Source organism: Gorilla gorilla, chromosome 8 (assembly GCF_029281585.2).
Source record: "Gorilla gorilla gorilla isolate KB3781 chromosome 8, NHGRI_mGorGor1-v2.1_pri, whole genome shotgun sequence".
NCBI classification, from domain to species: domain Eukaryota; kingdom Metazoa; phylum Chordata; class Mammalia; order Primates; family Hominidae; genus Gorilla; species Gorilla gorilla.
Window position 1 is genome coordinate 121,452,214 of NC_073232.2, and position 22,255 is coordinate 121,474,468.

The following is a 22,255-nucleotide window of genomic DNA, read 5'->3' on the forward strand; positions in this document are numbered from 1 at the left end:
TCAGTTTGCTTTCTGCCTCTGTTCCCAATTATAATCTCTAAAAACCACTGAGATAGTCTCCATACCTACAGTTTCCTTTTTTTTAGTATTTAATCACGCAGTAGTCACCTTTGGAGACCAGGTTCTTTCACTCATTGCAATGCCTTTGAGACTCACATAAGTTGTGTGGATCACAAGTTTGTTCCTGTTTGTTGCTGTATCTGATCTACTCCATTGTGTAAATACACGTCGGTTTGTTTATCCATTAACCTATTGAAGAACATTATGTTTTTTCCGATTTGAGTCAATTTTTAATAGTCGCTATAAATATCCATGTAGAGATGTTTGTGTGAATATATGTTTTCATTTTTCTAAGATATATTTCCAGGAGCGGGATTGGTGGAGTCACACAATAGAGTGCTGTTAACTTTGGAGGAAACTGCCAAACCATTTTCTAGTGTGGCTGTACCAGTTTTCATCCCATCAGCAATCTATGAAGAGTTCTAGTTGCTCTACACCCTTGTCAGTACGTGTTACTGAATGTTTTGTTTTAGCCTTTCTAATATGTGGTAATATTTTATCATGATTTCAATTTGTAAATGTTAAAGACTTTTTTTTTTAGGTATTCTTTTCTGAAATGGTCAGTCAGGTATGACCACATGACAGAAAGGAGAGGCTCAGGGAAAAACTAAGTTTATTATACTAACAGATTTTAGAGATAGGAGGCATAGGAACACCATGCAAGGCCAGATGTTGCTTTTGTACTCAGCTTTGTCCCCCAAATCTCCCTGAGAACCTTGGGACTGAAGGAGGTGGTCAGAAGGCAGAAGACAAGAGTGGAAGGACCCTGTAGGCCACAGTCTTTTTGAGAGTTTCCACAGGAAAAGAAAGGGCAGAAAGAACAGATTAAGCCTGGCTAGTCTGAGTAATGTCAGTAGACTCTAAGCTACAGGGATTGTCCTCAGGTGTCCAATACCAGGCTTTGAGATGATTAAGCAAGAGGAATGTTGGTTCCTGGGGTGTATAGGCCAGAGAGAGGAGGCATGGCTCTGGATTGATTAGTTTGCACCTCAAATGCATGCTCCTGGCTGAGCCCTTGCTATTTCTAAGAATTGGCTATCTCCAGGAGGGGCAGTCTCTCCCCAGCCAGAAAAGTTTTTCAAGATGTCAAAACATTATGATACACACTATGTTTTAAAATATTTATAATACTATTATAAATACCTTTTTAAATGCATATTTGCCAACTTTATATCCTCTTCAAGGAAGGGTATATTCATGTCATTAACCCTTTTTAGAATTGCGGTTTTATTTTCGTATTATTGAGTTTGGGAAGTTATATATTCTGGGGATAGGTGTGGTGACTCACACCTGTAATCCCAGCGTTTTGGGGGGCTGAGGCAGGAGGATTATTTGAGGCCAAGAGTTGAAGACCTCTCTGGACAACATAGTGAGACCCCATCTTTACCAAAAATAAAATACAAAAAGTTTATGTATACTTGTTAAAATCAATTGTTTTATATATATATTTATATATATATGTGTATATATGTGTATATATACGTATATATACACATATATACACATATGTATATATGTATATATGTGTATATATGTATATATGTATTATATATTTATATACACTTAAATATTATATATTTATATATACATATATATTTAATATACTAATATATAATATACAAATATATAATATTTACATATATAAATATATATATAGTTTTGCTAATATTCCTCCTAATGTGTAGTTTATCTTTTCATTTCCTTAATAGGATATTTTGCAAAATCAACATTTTTAATTTAGATGAAGTCTAATTTTTCCAAGTGTATTTTTAAATTGACAAATAATGATATATATTTATGGTACATAGTGATGTTTTGATACATATAATCTATAGTAATCATGTCAGGGTAATTAGCATGCCTATTGTCTCAAACATGTATCATTTATTTGTGTTAGGGACATTTAATATCTTTCTTCTAGCTATTTGAAGCTATATATTGTTATTCACTGTAGTCATCCTACCCTGATAAAGAACACTGCAATTTATTCCTCTTATCTAGCTGTGATGTTATATTCTTTAACAAATCTCTCCTTATCCGTCTGTATTAGTCCATTCTCACACTGCTCTCAAGACATACTGGAGACTGGGTAATTTATAAAGAAAAGAGGTTTAATCAGCTCATGGTTCTGTGGGCTGTACAGGCTCCTGCTTCTGGGGAGGCCTCAGGACACTCACAATTATGGCAGAAGGTGAAGGGGAAGCAGGCATGATCTTCACATGGCCAGAGCAGGAGAGAGAGAGAAAGAGAGTAAAGGGGGAGGTGCTATACACTTTTAAACAACCAGGTCTCCTGAGAACACTATCACAAGAAGAGCAAGGGGAACCACCCCAATGATTCAATCACCTCCCATGCAGCCTCTCCTCCAAAACTGGGGATAACAATTCAACATGATATTTGGATGGGGACATGCAGCCAAACCATATCACCTTTCCTTCTTATTACTCTTCCCAGCCTCTAGTATCCTCTGTTCTATTTTTTAGTTCTGTGAGGTCACCATTTTTTTCTGAGGCAGAATCTCACACTGTTGCCCAGGCTGTAGTGCAGTGGTGCAACCTTGGCTCACTGCAACCTCTGCTTCCCAGATTCAAGCAATTCTCCTGTCTCAGCCTCCTGAGTAGCTAGGACTACAAGCACGCACCACTACACCCGACTAATTTTTGTATTTTCAGTAGAGATGGGGTTTTGCCATGTTGGCCAGGCGGTTCTTGAACTCTAGACCTCAAGTGATCCACCTGCCTTGGCCTCCCAAAGTGCTGGGATTACAGGTGTGAGCCACTGCACCCAGCCAATCGCCATTCTTTAGCCTCCACATATGAGTGAATGCAATGTTTAAGTATCTGCTCCTGGCTCATTTCACTTAACATAATGTCTTCCAGTTCCATCCATGTTACTGTGAATGACAGGATTTCATTTCTTTTCAGAGCTGAGTAGTATTACATTGTGTATATATATATCACATTTTCTTTACCCACTCATTTGTTGTTGGACACTAGTTTTACTCCATATCTTAGCTATTACAGTGTTGCAGTAAAAATGGGGGTACAGATGTCTATTCAACATAATAATTTCCTGTCCTTTTGATAAATTCCTGTCCTTTTGATAAATTTATCAAAAAATTCCCTTTTGATAAATTTCTGACTCATCTGGTAGCTCTAGTTGTTTTTTTAAGGAACCTTATATTGTTCTTTTTAGTGGTTGTACTAGTTTACATTCCAGCAGGTATAAGAGTTCCCCTTTCTCTGCATCCTTGCCAGCACTTGTGACTTTTTGTCTTTGTAATAATAGCCTTCCTAACTTTAACTTAGGTCTGTATTGTCTAATATAAGTATAGCTACTCTTGTTTACCTTTGATTTCCATTTACATAGAATATCTTTGTCCATCCCTTAACTTTCAGTCTATGTATGTCTTTTCAGTAAGGTGAGTTTATTTTATTATTATACTTTAAGTTCTCGGGTACATGTGCAGAACGTGCAGTTTTGTTACATAGGTATATACGTGCCATGGTGGTTTACTGCACCCATCAACCCGTCATCTACATTAGGTATTTCTCCTAATGCTATCCCTCCCCTAGCCCCCTACACCACAACAGACCCCGGTGTGTGATGTTCCCCTCCCTGTGTCCATGTGTTCTCATTGTCCAGCTCCCACTTATGAGTGAGAACACGCAGTGTTTGGTTTTCTGTTCCTGTGTTAGTTTTTTTAGTTTACTGATAATGATGGTTTCCAGTTTCATCCATGTCCCTGCAATGGACACGAATGCATCCTTTTTATGGCTGCATAGTATTCCACGGTGTATGTGTGCCACATTTTCTTTATCCAGTCTATCATAGATCAGCATTTGGGTTGGTTCCAAGTCTTTGCTATTGTGAACAGTGCCACAGTAAACATAGGCGTGCATGTGTCTTTATGGTAAAATGATTTACAATCCTTTGGGTATATACCCAGTAACAGGATTGCTGGATCAAATGGTAGTTCTAGTTCTAGATCCTTGAGGAATTGCCACACTGTCTTCCACAATGATTGAACTAATTTACACTCCTACCAACAACGTAAAAGTGTTCCTATTTCTCCATGTCCTCTCCAGCATCTGCTGTTTCCTGACTTTTTAATGATCGCCATTCTAACTGGCATGAGATGGTATCTCATTTTGGTTCTGATTTGCATTTCTCTAATGACCAGTGATGATGATCTTTTTTTCATATGTTTGTTGGCTGCATAAATGTCCTCTTTTGAGAACCGTTGGTTCATATACTTTGCCTACTTTTTGATGTTTTTTCTTTTTTGTAAATTCCTTTGTAGATTCTGGATATTAGTCCTTTGCCAGATAGATAGATTGCAAAAATTTTCTCCCATTCTGCAGGTTGCCTGTTCACTCTGATGACAGTTTCTTTTGCTGTGCAGAAGCTCTTTAGTTTAATTAGATCCCATTTGTCAATTGTGGCTTTTGTTGTCATTGTTTTTGGTGTCTTAGACATGAAGTCTTTGCCCATGCCTATGTCCTGCATGGTATTCAGAGTTGTTCCTCTCCATGGAAATCTTTAGTAAAAGGCAAACAATTCATACAATCTGAAGAGAAACCACAGTATGTGAGTTTCTTATAAACAGCATATAGTTAGGTCTCATTGTTGTTGTTTTTAATCTATTAACCCAGTTTTTATCTTCTAAATGGGAAATTTAATCCATTTACATTCAAGGTTACTATTGATAAGTAAGACTTACTCCTGTCACTTCATTGTTTTCTGGTTGTTTTATATAAATTTTTGTTTCTTACTTCCCATCTTATTTTTGCAATTTGGGTGGTTTTATGTAGCCATAAGGTTTGATTCCTTTCTCCTTTGAGTATCAACTGTACCAGTGAGTTTTATAGTTTTTGCACATTTTCATAATGGTGATCATCTTTTCACTTCCAGATGTAAGATTACCTTGAACATTTCTTCTAAGGCTGGTCTAGCGGGGATAAATTCCCTTAGTCTTTGTCTGTGAAATATTTTATTTCTCTTTCATTTCTGAAGTATAATCTTTCTGAGTATAATAATCACATTGCTAGGTTTTTTTCAGTACTTTGAATATATCATCTTATTCTCTCCTGCCCTATAAAGTTTCTGCTGCAAAATTCAGTGTAAGTCTAATGACGATTCTTTCATAAGTGACTTGATGCTTTTCTCTTGCTGCTTTTACAATTCTTTCATAATCTTTGACTTTTGACAATTTGAGTACATTGCGCCTCAGAGAGGACTTGTTTGAGTTGAGTCTATTTGGGGTTCTTTTAGCTTCTTAGGTCTGGATGTTCACCTTTCTCCCAAGACTTGAGAAGCTTTCTGATATTTTTTTAATTAAATATGTTTTCCTCATTTTTTCTCTTCTCCTCTTCTTCTGAAATGCTAATAGGAATATTTGTCCTGTAAACCCCAAAGGCTTTCTTTATTCTATTTTATTATTTACTCTTTTTTGTTTTTGTTTTCCTGTGTAATTTCAAAAGACCTATCCTCAAGCAGGCAGATCATAAGGTCAGGAGATCGAGACCATCCTGGCTAACATGGTGAAACCCCGTCTCTACTAAAAAATACAAGAAATTAGCCAGGTATGGTGGTGGGCACCTGTGGTCCCAGCTACTTGTGAGGCTGAGGCAGGAGAATGGCATGAACCCAGGAGGCAGAGCTTGCAAGTGAGCCGAGATCCTGTCACTGCACTCCAGCCTGGGCGACAGAGCAAGACTCCATCTCAAAACAAACAAACAAACAAAAGCTAATTTGGTGTTGAAGTTATTTTTTGTTTCATTAAATTTTTCAGCTCCAAGATTTCTGATTATTAAATGATATTTATCATTTTATTGGATTTCTCAAAATTCTTTTTCTGATTTTATTGAATTATCTATTGGTATTTTCTTGTATCTCACTGAGTTTCTTAAAAATTATTATTTTGAACTTTTCCTGGCATTTTATATATTTATGATACCAGTCTTTGTTTTTTTTTTTTTTGGAAATGGCATGTTTCTTTGAGTTGTCATGGTTGGTGTATCCTTATGTTGATTTCTATGTATCAAGTCATCTTTTCTAATTATATATGGTTTTCTAGGAAATGATTTATTTGTATGAATAAGTCTTGGGATATCATTTTGTGGGGTATGTTGGCCTTGGTTCTAGGTAGACATAGTAGTGTAGTCTTCATGTTGAATCTTCAGTTGTAATCCACGCTAGAGGTCTTTTTGAGTTTCTCAGTGGCTTAGACTGAGTGATCTTGTGGCAATGGTGGTGTGGTTTTGCCAGGAATGGATTTTCAGGCTGTTTCTAAAATCAGGAATGTGTGAGTACACATGGTAGGTTGGCCAACTTGAGGTATGGATTACTGGAGTTACAGCCATGGGACTGTTCATGAGCCTGTGGTTGCTAGGTCAGCCTGGGTGTTTGCCTGACAGGAGTGGCTGGTAAGGCCATTTCCTCAGAGGTGGGACACAAGTGTAAGGCTGCTCAACCATCGTAGGGGGCATGCCTGCTGCAGCAGCCCACAGAGCTGTTTCTCAGGCCTGGGACAGAGTTACATGGCTGCACAGTTGGCCAGGGTGTGTGTTTGCTGGAGATGGTCTATGGGCCATTTCTGTGGCTCAGGACATAAGCAAACAGCCGCTTAGCTGGGCAGGTGACATGTCGGTTAGTGGCAGCTCACAGGGCTGCCTCTCAAACTCTAGATGTGGATCCAAGGCTACTTAGCCAGCCTGGGGATATGGCTGCTAGGAGTACCCTGTGGAACTGTTTATAAGCCCTTATTGGAGGTGCAGGGCTATTAAGCAGACCAGGAACATGTCTGTGAGGAGTAGGGAGGCTGCTGGGCTGTTACTCAGGTCCCAAGCACAGGCTTGTAGCCACATTGGCTCAGGGGCATATCAGCTGCTGTAGGCTCAGAGACCTCCCCCACTTAAGGGAGGGCACATAGTATTTGGCCAACTTAAGGGTGTATTTGCCCTGAGTGAGACTGTTGGACTGTTCTACTGGCTGACAGTGTGGCAGTGGGGTTTGGTTTCCATAATGTGCAGGACAAGAGTCATAGCCAATCCTGGGCTTAAGGCTGTAGAAGCTGGCCTCACAGGGGATGAGTTGGAGGTGGGGAGTTAACACCTTGTGCTCCTAATTTAGGGAAATGCAGCTCTATGAATTTCTAACAGGACTCCAAACTGGGCCCAAGACTTTGCAAGGACTGTGAAAGTATCCTGTGATAAGAATTGTAGAATTATTTTGTAGTAAGGATTATAGCTGTTTGTGGTGGGTATCAGGATGGTGGTTGTCTTCTGCTTACCTTTTCCACACAGTGGGAAATCCCTCCTACTTCCAGGCTGATCCAATCCAGGCAGGGGAGACAGGACTGCATAGGCTGAGTGCCTTCATGCTGGCTTCCTCGGCTTTCAATCACCAGAGGTGTATCTGCACTTCCCCACTACGCTGCAACTCTCTCCCTTTGACACTTGAGTCACATCTTAGCTCTATTTGTTGTTTTGGTCTACTCTTGTGGGAATCCAATGTATACATTTTTATTTCATGAATAGTGCTGTGTGTCATGTCTAAGAATTCATTACAAAACTCAATGTCAAATACATTTTCTCTGTTGTTTTTCTTAAAACGTTTATAGTTATAGTCTTACACTGACATTTAAGCCAATAATCCCTTTTGAGTTTATTTTTGTATAAGCTGTAAGATTTAGATCAAGATTTGTTCTGTTTTATTACCCTGTTTTTTGTTTTATTGCCTATGGATATTTAATTGTTCTAGCACCATTTATCAAAAAAGCTCTTCATTGAATTGATTTTGTAGTTTGGTCAACGATAAATTATCTGTATATCTATGAATCTATTTCTGGACTCTTTATTCTGTTTCATTGAGCTATCTATTATTATGCCAATATCACACTGTCTTGATTATATGGTTTTATAATAAATCTTAAAATTGGGTAACTTTTTCAAAGTTGTTTGCTATTTTACTTGTCTTTGAATATATATTTCAGGTTATCAATATCTACCAAATATCAGCTTATCAATATCTACCAATATAAAATCCTGCTGAAATTTTTTTGATATTGAGTTAAATTTATAAATAATTTTTGAAGGAGTCTCTGCTTTCCTGTGACAATTCTTCACTCATGATGATTCTCCAATTCATGAACATGGTATGCCTCTCCACTTATTTAGATTTTTAAAATTACTTTCATCAGTGTTTTGTAGTTTTCAGCATATAGAGCTGAAAACTATATTGTTTTCATACATAGCTAAATATTTCATCAGTTTTGTTATTCGAAATGATATAATTTTAATTTTGGTTTCCAAATATACATTGTTAGTGTAGAAATACCCAGTTGTTTTTGTGCTTTATCTCATGACTTTTCTGAACTCACCTATTAATTCTAGGGTTATATTGTTTTCATTTGTAGAGTCATACTATCTACTATGTTTTGCTTCTTCCTTTTATATGTCTGCCTTTTATTTCTTGACTTATTGCATAGGCTAAGACTTCTAGCTCAATTTTGAGTGAAGTTGAAATAAGTTTATGTCTTTGACCAAATTTAAAATTGGAAGCAAAAAAGGACACCAGTTGGACTTTTGGCTTCGTGGAGCATTCAGAACATACCAACATGGCATGGCTACTCCCAGAAAGCTGTACCTCTGGGGTCCCCTAGGAGCCAGTAATGGAGAGCATATAGGGTAAATGACTTCTGCTGCCACAAACCACCTTTAACACTGTTAACTAGAGGCAATACCATATTTAGAACACAAGCAAGCAAAAGCACAAGAGCTTGTGCCAATGGTCAATGGTATATTCTTCATAGCCCAGAGCCTTAAAATCTTTCTGTGTTTAATGTGAGCAAGAGCAAGAGCAAATCAGGGCGTTATAACTATTCTAGAAGCACAATCTCATGTAATCTTGTAAGGGAAATAGCACTATGGTCAGAAGGAACATTCTACTTACCAAGTCACTTTCCTGAAATCAGACCAGCGCCATGAATCCTTGGGATAATTTCACAGTCAAGAGCCCAGAATTACTTGGGGTATGTGGTCAAACCCTTATGAGGGTAGAGGGTTGGAGAGTGCCTGCAGAGGGAAAAGGCCAGAACCCATTATGGGTTTTGGTCCAGGATGGAGCACCCTGCCTCGACAGTACTGCTGCATTGGCTGGTCCTGGGCATCATAGAAGACTCCAAAGTTCAAGGGATTCTGAGGCACGGGTCCTGAGTCTCAGGATTTCTTTTGCTTGAGCTTAAAGGTGGTACTGCTTCTGTGTTTGAGAGTCCAAGCAGGATAACACATACACAATGTGGAAGTCGTGGTTCCCATGGGAAATTAAAGAGATTTTTCCAAAGCAAAGAGAAAGGTATTCTTGGCTGTCATAAATAGATGTCAACTGAAAACGCTTATGATTTTGTAATAATGATAGCGAAATCCCTATAATGAAAGCTAACACGGTGTACTTAGTCTATGCCAGGTACTTTTCTAAACATTTTTTATATATTAACTCATTTGGCCTTCAAAACAACATAATGAGAGAAACATTGCCTATTTTCACAGCTAAATAAATACAAACACAGGGAAGTAAATTATTTACTCAGTGTCATAGAGCAACCAAAGAGCAGAGCTAGGATTTGAACCCAGGTCACCAAGCACCAGGATATCAACCATTAAACTTTATTCTATATTGCTCAATGGAAGTTTACAGATAAGAGGAAAAAAAGACTTCAAAGCATTAAGTGATTCCATTATGCCAGGTTTTTCCATTTACTGAAAAAGTTCTAAAACCATCATTTGATAGATTAAAAGTAAATTCATGTAATCTTCCAGCATTCGCTTTCATTGAAGGCTGGAAGATTACCTACATACACACAAGCACAGAAACACAATTTTTAATAATTCAACATATGAAATTGGGATTTTAAAGTCTACTTTCTAAAAGTCCACTGTGTTCTCCAAAATTCTGGGCATCAGTGCTGGTGTTATCAAGTAATGTCTTTTTTATTAAAAAATTAGACCTTTCTGAAAGCAAGTGATATTATTGATACAATAGAAGTTCAAGTTCCTCGTGAACATATTGTACAGAATCACATAATTGGACATTTAGCCAAGCAGAGAAGGTAGATGGCAATGGTAAAACCAAATACTACTATTATCTGAATGCCTGTAAACCCAGGCATTTCAAAATGAAAATAATTTACCAGTCTCCAGAAGGACAAAGAAAAGGAAGCCTCAGAAATAGACTGTAATAGCTGAGATATGAGTACCCTTGAGAGGTCATAGCAATAATTAAGGTTCAGTTCAACTATAGCATATGCTAAGGACACACAAAAAATAATGTCAATTAAGAAACTTTTATTGGATTGGCCTCTAAAACAGATGCCCCAAAGCAGAACTGATACAAGAATATAACCTATTATCTCTAATCTTCCTAGCAGCAAGTATTCATTATAATTATGACCTAAATTTTGTACTCACTAGCCCAATTAAAAATTATCTTTACATGTGAACAGCATTGATACTCTTGCCCTTGATCCAAAAGCTCAATAATAATTTACAACAACTTTGTTCTTTTCTTTAAAAGCTATTCACCTCCATGGCCTTTCAAGACCATTATATAATATATCATTATATTCAGCTTATTCTATTATGATTGGCATTATAACAGAAACCACAGCAGAATCTCCGAAGACCTTTAGTAAATCTGCTTACTTGCAATGAAATATTAAAAAACTCTCAGTGCCAAAATATCTTCTCAAATCATTTCCACATCTATGTAAATCTTCTCATTTGTACCCACTCATACATGTCTTGGAGGACAGAGTCAGCAACTGTTTAGAAAATAAATGTAAGAGAATTGCAGTGCAGATGGAGACAGACCAATAGTGGAAGAATAGCATTATGTTGAAAAGCACATTTTAATATACGACTATAGAAACTTATCTGGCACAAAAAAGGGAAGAAATATTGCAGTGATTTTGACTTTTCTGTTACTTCTCTAATATTTCACAATAGGAAAGACTTCTTGAAGTTGGGAAGCAAGAGATCTCATTTTTGAAAAGGAGAGTAGATGGTTTGCACAGGAAGCATTTTCTATAGCTCTGACGGAATTTAAGGTAACCATATAGTCAGGTTGTGTTTTCATAATTTGGAGTTTCTCATCTCATCAACGTCACCAAATTGGCATTCCTATTTGTTTTCTGGAAGGAAGGAAGGAAGGAAGGAAGGAAGGAAGGAAGTCCCTAGTCTTCAATGAGTCCGTAGTCTTAAGAATTCAGCAAAATGAAAGAGGAAAAGTTTTATAGTAAATTATATTTACATAAAATACACATAATTAAAAGAAAATGTGCTAGAATAAAAGCAAGAGGGAGGTTAGGAAGAAAGGTTAGATAAGCAAGAGACATAGAAGAAATCTATGGTATCAGGAGTAAATAAATATTAGAACTGTCAGGTTGAAAATATTGAATGAATTCCCTGAGTTAATTAGTAAACATTAAAGAAACAAAAGAAGAACGAACCATCTTGAGCATCAAGACTCCCAGAAGAACAGAACTGTTTAGGCATTCATTCAGCTCACAGTAAGCAAATATTTAATACTTTTTATGTGACAGACCTGTGCTAGATACCGAAAATTGAAGAATAGGAAGGACAGTCTCTCCTCTGAAGATCTGATAGGCCAGACTTTGAGTCTTTTTGATATTCAGAAGAGCTGTTTGATTCTAGATGGTTCAGCCAAATATGGAAGAGACATGAGAGCAACAATAAGGTAAGGAATTAACTGCAAAATGGAACCCATTCTGAGCACAGTTGCCCAAAAGACCCTGTGAAGGATAAATCAAATCATGGCACTTCTTTGCTCTAAAATCTTCAATAGAGTCATCACTTTTTTAGAGCAAAATGTCCTTAAAGACCTATAGAGCAGGTCTGGGGGCTGTGGCTTATACCTGTAATCACAGCACTTTGGGAGTCCGAGGTGGGTGGATCACTTGAGGTCAGGAGCTGAAGACCAGCCTGGTCAACGTGGTAAAAGCCCATCTCTACTAAACATACAAAAATTAGCTGGGTGTGGTGGTTCACGTATGTAGTCCCAGCTACTCAGGATGCTGAGGTGGGAGGATCACTTGAACCCTGGAAGCAGAGGTTTCAGTAAGCCAAGATAGCACCTCTGCACTCCAGCCTGAGTGACAGAGCAAGAATCTGTCTTAAAAAATAAAAATAAAGAAATAAAAGACCTGTAAGGCAATAGCAATACCCAGTACTGTCTGATCCTCTGTTATCCCTGTGGCTGCAACTATTACTAACCTTCCATTCCCTCACTCAGTCTCTACCATGCTGGAGGGACTACACACTGCTGCCTCCTCTTCCTCTGGCTGGAATGCTTCTCCCTCAGCTAGCCCCAGGCCTTACTCCTTCCACTTCCTCAGGTCTTGGCTTAAATGTCACATCTCAATATGGCATTCCCTGACCAGCCTATTATCAACATGATATCCCAATGACCAGCATGTCCGATCCCTCTTACTATTCTCTATTTTGCCCATTGCAGATATCTTCTACCCCATTACATACATCTACTTATCTCACATTCATTTATCTAGCTTCTGTCACTGGAATAGGAGCCTCAAGAGAACAAAGGACTTTTCGTTTTTGTTCACTGTTTTATTTGCAGCACTTAGAACAGTCGTTGAAACAGATTATGCCTTCCATAAATATCTGTTGAAACAAGGAATGAATGTTGAAAGAATAGACATGTATGAAAACTCTTTTTGGTGTGTTTCATGTTGAGAAAACAGTTATAGATTTTGAAATGGGAGAGTTCCCTGATTCCCCTTGCAGGATGTGTGACAGGGGTGTCACTTGCCTGTTGGGTCACTCCTGCTGCTCAAACCCCTGAGGGGAGGGGGAGCACACAGACAGGCAGGTGCAGGGGCCGGGGCAAGTGCTTTGGGCTTTGGCCACATGGTAGTATCTAGGGGTGGGTGTCTGCAGCCCCAGTGTTACCATGCTCTCTTAGCCTTGCCATCCGCAGATGGCTTACGTGTTAACCAGCTCAAAGGACCTTCTGCCTTTTCGCAAAGGCAGAGGGACAGTGTGACACCTTTCTGTTTCCTGAGTTCTTGCCCAGTGTCCCAGAAAAATCAGATCACACATGGGTTTGAAGGATGCATGTGGCTCTCAGCGGGATGGATGGGGAACCAGAAGAGGGGATGGAGTGGAAAGATGATCTTCCCCTGGAGTTTAGCCAACCAGAGGCTAAACTACTCTCTAACCACCCCCAGCCAAACTTTTCTCAGAGCTCAGACATTCCTCTTCTTTCTCTGCTGTGTCATTCCACCATCCATCTGCTTGTCTTGTCTCCTCGCCTGCGCATCTGCTTCTGGAGCCTCGGGTTCAGGATTTATATGGGTACAGGATCAGGGTGTATGGCAGGTCAAAAGACAACTTTTTTGGGCACGAAAATAGAAATGCCTGCTCCCACCTAGGGCCACGGGTCTCTAGGCTTGAGGGTGAGGCTTTGGCCAGGGAGCTGCCTTCTTCTACCCAGAATTTCCCTGTATCCTGTTCCTATCAATTTCAATACTAAATAAGTACTATTTATAAGAATTAAGTGAAATTTTCTTTCTAGAGATCCACAGAGTTAAAAAAAAAAAACTGGCTACTTTAAGTGGCATAGATAAGTACTTATCTACAGCAAAACGTGGAACAACCAGACAATTTCACAGAATTGTTTTATTGTTCTTCTGATTTAAGATAAAGAACAATTGGGTAAGAAGTGGATAATGCACTCTTCAATGATCACACCTTTTGAAGAGTACCTTTCTACACTAGGTACTTGCATGTAAGGGGATGCCATCAGAGATTGTTCCATTTAAACATATGCAGCCCATACAATGCTCTATTGTTTTATTACATTACTTAAATTCTCCACTTATTTTTGTTTATTATACTTTAAGTTCTGGGATACAGGTGCAGAACGTGCAGTTTGTTACATAGGTATACACGTGCCATGGTGGTTTGCTGCACCCATCAACCTGTCATCTACATTAGGTATTTCCCCTAATGCTATCCCTCCCCTAGCCCCCCACCCCCCAACAGACTCCGATGTGTGATGTTCCACTCCCTGTGTCCATGTGTTCTCATTGTTCAATTCCTACATATGAGTGAGAACATGCGGTGTTTGGTTTTCTGTTCCTGTGTTGGTTTGCTGAGAATGATGGTTTCCAACTTCATCCATGTCCCTACAAAGGACATAAACTCATCCTTTTTATGGCTGCATAGTATTCCATGGTATATATGTGCCACATTTTCTTTATCCAATCTATCATAGATGTACATTTGGGTTGGTTCCAAGTCTTTGCTATTGTGAACAGTGCTGCAATAAACAGACATGTGCATGTGTCTTTATAATAGAATGATTTATAATCCTTCAAGTATATACCCAGCAATAGGATTGCTGGGTCAAATGGTATTTCTGGTGCTAGATCCTTGAGGAATTGCCACATTGTCTTCCATAATGGTTGAACTAATTTACACTCCCAGCACAGCGTAAAAGCTTTTCTATTTCTCCACATCCTCTCCAGCATCTGTTGTTTCCTGACTTTTTAATGATCGCCATTCTAACTGGCATGAGATGGTATCTCACTGTGGTTTTGATTTGCATTTCTCTAATGACCAGTGATGATAAGCTTTTTTTTCATAAGTTTGTTGGCCGCATACATGTCTTCTTTTGAGAAGTGTCTGTTCGTATCCTTTGCCCACCTTTTGATGGGGTTGTTTTTTTCTCCTAAATTCGCTTAAATTCCTTGTAGATTCTGGGTATTGGCCCTTTGCCAGATGAATAGATTGCCAAAATTTTCTCCCATTCTGTAGGTTGCCTATTCATTCTGATGATAGCTTCTTTTGCTGTGCAGAAGTTCTTTAGTTTAATTAGATCCCATTTGTCAATTGTGGCTTTTGTTGCCATTATTTTTGGTATTTTAGTCATGAAGTCTTTGCCCATGCCTGTGTCCCGAATGGTATTGCATAGCTTTTCTTCTAGGGTTTTTATGGTTTTAGGTATTATGTTTAAGTCTTTACTCCATCTTGACATTTTTTTTTGTATAAGGTGTAAGGAAGGGATCTAGTTTCTGTTTTCTGCATATGGCTAGCCAGTTTTCCCAACACCATTTATTAAATAGGGAATCCTTTTCTCATTGTTTTTTTTTTTTGTCAGGTTTGTCAAAGATCAGCTGGTGGTAGATGTATGACATTATTTCTGAGGCCTCTGTTCTGTTCCATTGGTCTATATATTTGTTTTTGGTACCAGTACCATGCAGTTTTGGTTACTGTAGCCTTGTAGCATAGTTTGCAGTCAGGTAGCATGATGCCTCCAGCTTTGTTCTTTTTGCTAAGGATTTGGCTATATGGGATCTTTTTTCATTCCATATGAAATTTAAAGTAGTTTTTTTCTAATTGTGTGAAGAAAGTCAATGATAGCTTGATGGGGCTGGCATTGAATCTATGAATTACTTTGGGCAGTATGGCCATTTTCACAATATTGATTCTTCCTATCCATGAGCACGGAATGTTTTTCCATTTGTTTGTGTCCTCTCTTATTTCCTTGAGCAGTGGTTTCTTTAAAGAGGTCCTTCACATCCCTTGTAAGTTGGATTCCTAGGTATTTTATTCTCTTTGTAGCAATCGTGAATGGGAGTTCACTTATGATTTGGCTATTATTGGTGTATAGGAATGCTTGTGATTTTGGCACATTGATTTTGTATCCTGAGACTTTGCTAAAGTTGCTTATCAGCTTAAGGAGATTTTGGGCTGAGACAATGGGGTTTTCTAAATATACAATCATGTCATCTGCAAACAACAACAATTTGACTTCCTCTCTTCCTACTTGAATATCCTTTATTTATTTCTATTGCCTGATGGCCCTGGCCAGAACTTCCAATACTATGTTGAATAGGAGTGGTGAGAGAGGGCATCCCTGTCTTGTGCCAGTTTTCAAAGGGAATGCTTCCAGCTTTCGTACATTCAGTATGATATTGGCTGTGGTTCTGTCATAAATAGCTCTTGTTATTTTGAGATACATTCCATCATTACCTAGTTTGAGAGTTTATAGCATGAAGGGGTGTTGAATTTTATTGCAGGACTTTTCTGCATCTATCGAGATAATCATGTAGGTTTTTTTGTTGGTTCTGTTTATGTGATGGATTATGTTTATTGATTTGTGTATGTCGAACCAGACTTGCATCCCAAGGATGGAGCTGACTTGATCATGGTGGATAAGCTTTTTGATGTGCTGCTGGATTCAGTTTGCCAGTATTTTATTGAGAATTCTCACATCAATGTTCATCAGGGATATTGGCCTGAAATTTTTTTTGTTGTTGTGCCTCTGCCAGGTTTTGGTATCAGGATGATGCTGGCTTCATAAAATGAGTTTGGGAGAAGCCCCTCTTTTTCTATTGTTTGGAGTAGTTTCAGAAGGAATAGTACCAGCTCCTCTTACCTCTGGTAGAATTCAGCTGTGAAGCCATTTGCTCCTGGGCTTTTTTTGGTTGATAGGCTATTAATTACTGCCTTAATTTCAGAACTTGTTATTGGTCTATTCTGGGATTTGACTTCTTCCTGGATTAGTCTTGGGAGGGTGTATATGTCCAGGAATTTATCCATTTATTCTAGATTTTCTAGTTTATTTGCATAGAGGTATTTGTAATATTCCCTGATGGTAGTTTGTATTTCTGTGGGATCAGTGGTGATATCCCCTTTATCATTTTTTATTGTGTCAATTTGATTCTTCTCTCATTTTATTAGTCTAGCTAACAGTCTATATATTTTGTTAATCTTTTCAAAAAACCAGCTCCTGGATTCACTGATCTTTTTGAAGGGTTTTTGTGTCTCTATCTCCTTCAGTTCTGCTCTGATCATAGTTATTTCTTGTCTTTTGCTAGCTTTTGAATTTGTTTGCTATTTCTTGTCTTTTGCTAGCTTTTGAATTTGTTTGCTCTTGCTTCTCTAGTTCTTTTAATTGTGATGTTAGAGTATCAATTTTAAATCTTTACCACTTTCTTTTGGGGCAGTTAGTGCTATAAATTTCCCTCCACGCACGGCTTTAGCTGTGTCCCAGAGATTCTGGTATGTTGTATCTTTGTTCTCATTGGTTTCAAAGAACTTATTTATTTCTGCCTTAATTTTACTATTTATCCAGTAGTCATTCAGGAGCAGGTTATTCAGTTTCCATGTAGTTGTGCAGTTTTGTGTGAGTTTTTTTTTTTTTTTTTTTTGAGACTGAGTCTCACTCTGTTACCCAAGCTGGAGTACAGTGGCACAATCTTCACCCACTGCAAGCTCTGCCTCCCAGGTTCATGCCATTCTCCTCCCTCAGCCTCCTGAGTAGCTGGGACTACAGGTGCCCACCACCACACCTGGCTAATTTTTTTGTAATTTTAGTAGAGACGGGGTTTCACCGTATTAGCCAGGATGGTCTCGATCTCCTGACCTAGTGATCCTCCTGCCTTGGCCTCCCAAAGTGCTGGGATTACAGGCATGAGCCACCGCACCAGGCCTTGTGTGAGTTTCTTAATCCTGAGTTCTAATTTGATTGCACTGTTGTCTGAGAGACTTATGATTTCCGTTCTTTTGCATTTGCTGAGGAGTGTTTTACTTCCAATTATGTGATCAATTTTAGAATAAGTGTGATGAGGTGCTGAAAATAATGTATATTCTGTTGATTTGGGGTAGAGAGTTCTGTAGATGTCTATTAGGTCTGCTTGTTCCAGAGCTGAATATCCTTGTTAATTTTCTGTCTCATTGATCTAATATTTACAGTGGGGTGTTAAAGGCTCCCACTATTATTGTTTGGGAGTCTACAGCTAAATGCCCCAATTATAAGACACAGACTGGCAAATTGGATAAAGAGTCAAGACCTATTGGTGTACTGTATTCAGTAGACCCATCTCATGTGCAAAGACACACATAGGCTCAAAATAAAGGGATGGAGGTGTATTTCCCAAGCAAATAGAAAGAAAAAATAAAACAGCAGGGGTCGCAATCCTAGTCTCTGATAAAACAGACTTTAAACCAACAAAGATCAAAAGAGACAAAGAAGAACATTACATAATGGTAAAAGGATCAATGCGGCAAGAATAGCTAATTATCCTAAATATATACACACCCAATACCGGAACACCCAGATTCATAAAGGAAGTTCTTAGAGACCTACAAAGAGACTTAGTCTCCACCTATTTTAATGAAATCTTCTATTCAGAGAACAGGCATAATTAAAGTTATTATCAGTCTAATACCAATTTATCTATCTTGTCTTGAATACAGTATGACATCATTAAAAAAGGACTTGGAGGTACGCAGACAAGAGATGTAATTTCAGCTCTTCTATATTCAGGATATCTGGCCTTGAACAAATCATTGAACAGCTTCAAGTCTTCATTTTCCTTCTATTAAACGGAGAGGATTGGTAGTAATACTTGTTTTGAGGTGTTGTGGGGAATAAGCTAATACATGTAAAGTGTTGTCACAGTGTTTGGGACAGAAACATTTAAAATGTTAATAATAACAGCTACAATTAAGAACTCTCTATGACCCAAGTACTTTCGTATCAAATGACTTCCATATATTATCTCCTTTTATCAAAATCCTATGAGGTAGAAGCTATTATGATCCTCATTTCACAGATGGAAAATCAAGACACACTGGGATTAAGTGATTTGCCTACACATTACATGGGCAGAAAGCAGAAGTGTGGGGATAGAAACTCTAATCTGATCCCAGAAGTAGAAGATATAAACACAAGTGTTTATGTGCTCCATATGCCACTATGCTAGCTCCATCACCCTTGGATTCCAGAAAAACATACTTGTCTTGAATTTTGCTCCAAAATAGATTGTATTATAGGAAGACTCCAATATATCACCTATCCCCCAAACTGTTGAAGACAACATGTTCAACTTCACCTGATTGTTCTTTCTAAATCATTCCTCTCTGCCCTTTACCATCTTTTTCAGAAAGGAGGGTACTCAGAGAGCTCTTTTTCTCACCAATTTTTGTTTACCATCCTTTTCCCCAAACCACACATATTTGATATCTTTACCCAAAAGGGTTGCCCTCTGGCCTGGTTCATTATTTTGCTTCCTCCTTTCTCAGTCACTCCCTATAGCGTTTGGTGACAACTTCCAGGTACAGGAATGCTCTGAAATAAAGCCATGGTTTCAGGAGAGGTTTGTAGGGTCTCTAGTTCTACCCAAGCAAAGTAGCTTCTGTTTCTAAATTCGGCCTCCCAGTGCTCATGAAGCAGGGAAAATAACACTGTAAAATTTAGTATGGTGGCTATAGTGATAATCACAGGTATAGTCTTACATCAGTTTCAAACAAAAGGGGATAAGCAGGAGGCCTGAGTCATTTTTAAGACAAGAAGCCAAAGAACACACAAACCAGAGAGCTGTAGATATCTAAAACTGTAGTTCTGCTTGTCTGCATGAGGCAAATATTTGAATAATGATCGCTGGATGGAAAGTCTACACACACATGCGCACACATCACAAAGTCAAAAAAAAAAAGTTGAAAATGCTCAATAAGCTCTGCCGAGCAGTTAGAAGGAGACATTGGATTTTAAAAAAAGAAAAGACAGTCCACTCTGGTACACAGTGTAAATACAGGTGTTCTCAAAGGGCCCCATATTTCTTTGAAGCTTCACACAGCAAAGAAATTTTTCCACAGATAGTTCAAACACAGCTAAAACCAAAAACAAAAGTGAAGAACAAAGAGGAAGGATGGGCTGACAGAGGGTTACAGTTCCAAACTGAAGAATAGTCCTAAATATACAATTCATTAAGCTCTTACTAGGTATCAGCCACTCTTTGACACTCTGTTCATAATCTTAAAACAACTCTCCAAGAAAGGAATTATTATCAACTTCACAGAGCTTAAAAAATTGAAGTACATGTCTATCCTGCTTTGCAAAGAAAAAAGTAAAAAAAAAATAATAATAATAAAAAGTTAAGATTTTAAAAAATGAAAATTGTGGTACAAACTACTATCTACAAATTATTTCTCATCACAGGATTCAAACCCAGATCTACATAATTTCAAGCCCTCTTTCTTAAGCACTCTTCTGTTCTCATAAGAAACAGCCTTTACAGCTCCTGCTTCATGGTTGGAATTACCACCTCAACTCCCCCAGCTCTTGTGGGGAGAAATGAGAAGTGAGGGTTCCCATACCAGAAAGAGGCAGCCATACTTAGCAATCTAGAAAACAAGAATGGTCCAATCTGTTGTTTTCAGACACTTTGCTCTTTATAGCCACATAATGTTCAGCTACCATGATCTGTTCAATTCTTTCCGTGCCAGAAATGGGAATTCATTGAAATATGCAATTGAACTTTATTTTCTCCCTGTCCCATCAACACACCCTGAATCCTAAAATAATAAAGTGAAATCTCATGTTAAGTAGGCTTCAGAGTATATGAAAACGTCTGCCTTGGCAAAAGAATCTAACTACAACAAGCACATAAAGAGACAGTTTGTTAGGATGTTAAATTTCCTCCTAGACTATGTTGGAGAACCATGCATGATTACTTGGGGATTTTTGGCATCATTGGCAAATGTGGAAAGAAGGTTTGTTGCTTGGTTATATATAGAGTGATCATACAATTCATCCAAATTGGAACTCTCTTAAGAAAAGAGAATGCCAATTGGACTACTTGTGGGTTAAACAGGCATTAACTTGGAATTTCCTGGATAAGCTAGGAATTTTGATCTTGCTGGTTTTTTGTAACTTTACCTCCAAGGAAGGATGAAGAGTTTTAAGCCAAATGAAAAACTTTAGATGCCACCTTGCAAGTTTATTTACAACCCAGGTTGACACTTGGTTTGCTTAAAAGAAGATGATAGCTTGCTCAAATTTGGAGCAAAATCAAATAGAAAAAAAATTCATTGCCATTGACTCCAATTCTTTCAACTCTGCATAGGTGAGAAGTATATAAAATTCTTTTCTGTACTTATTATCTGTTCCAAAATTAATAAGGTTTTCTAAAAATTAAAACAGTATTATCCTCTCTCCCCACAACTATGTATAGGAGCCTTACATGATTTTTTCTAAAAATAAGGGTCTTAAAAACAAGTTTAAAAAAAGAAAGTTTTCTTAAAATCAAGGAAGCCAGAGGCCATTATCCTTAGCAAATTAACACAGGAATAGAAAACCGAATACCGCATGTTCTTACTTAAAAATGGGAGCTAAATGATGAGAATGCATAGAGGGGAACAACAGACACTGGGGCCTATTTGAGGGTGAAGGATGGGAGGAAGGAGAGGATCAGGAGAAATAACTAATGAGTAGTAGGCTTAATACCTGGGTGATGAAATAATCTATACAACAAGCCCCTATGACACAAGTTTACCTATGTTACAAACCTGCACATGTATCCCTGAACTTAAAATCAAAGTTAAATTAAAAGAAAAAACCAAGGGTTTCTGTTTTAATTATATTGTCTGTATTTCCAAACAGCATGATGATTGACATGATAAAAAACCCACACGTTATTGTAAGAATTAATGAGTTAATGATTGAGAGTGGCATTGCCAAATTGAGAGAGACTTGAACTGGCACACGCTTTATGAAAAAAAGAGACTGCACAGCAAAATTCACAAATACTCCTCTCATCATATCGTAGCTTAATTCATGTTCTTTTTATAAACAGCTGGAAAATTCTGGTATAAAATGCCAAAATTTTATCACATTGCTTAAAGAATCAACCAAATAGATCCATGAAGTCTTCTGGGATTCAGCTAGTAGACCAATTTATTTTATGGCAACAACTGCAATAATTTTCAATGACCACATATAATTCTCATACGTGATTTTCCTACTCCAGCATATTGGGCCCGTCTGTGATAATGGCAGGGAGCCCACAAGCAAGGTGGCAGGCTGTCAGCTGTTTGGCATAGGTGGGGAGAGAAGGGATAGGGGAGCAAAGCTGCTAGAACCTTTAGCATTAGCTAAAGACCACCAAGCCATGCCAAGTCCTTCCGTGCCAGCCTGCTCAATCCTGAATCTCTTTGATTCCCTTTGTGACCATTAACACTGAAAAACTGATAAAAACTAGGAAAAAAATGATAAAAGCCAGAAAATAAGAGGACATAAGGAAAGCTACAGTTGTTCAGCTTGGAGAAGAACCAGAAAATACATAAAATATGTAGAAATTCCCTGG

At 38.1% G+C, this 22,255-nt stretch overlaps 1 pseudogene; it reads right to left on the reverse strand.

Moving 5' to 3' along the window:
• Positions 1–4,564: 4,564 nt before the first annotated feature.
• On the reverse strand, positions 4,565–4,650 carry LOC115936174 (uncharacterized; annotated as a pseudogene).
• Between the last annotated feature and the right edge of the window lie 17,605 nt (positions 4,651–22,255).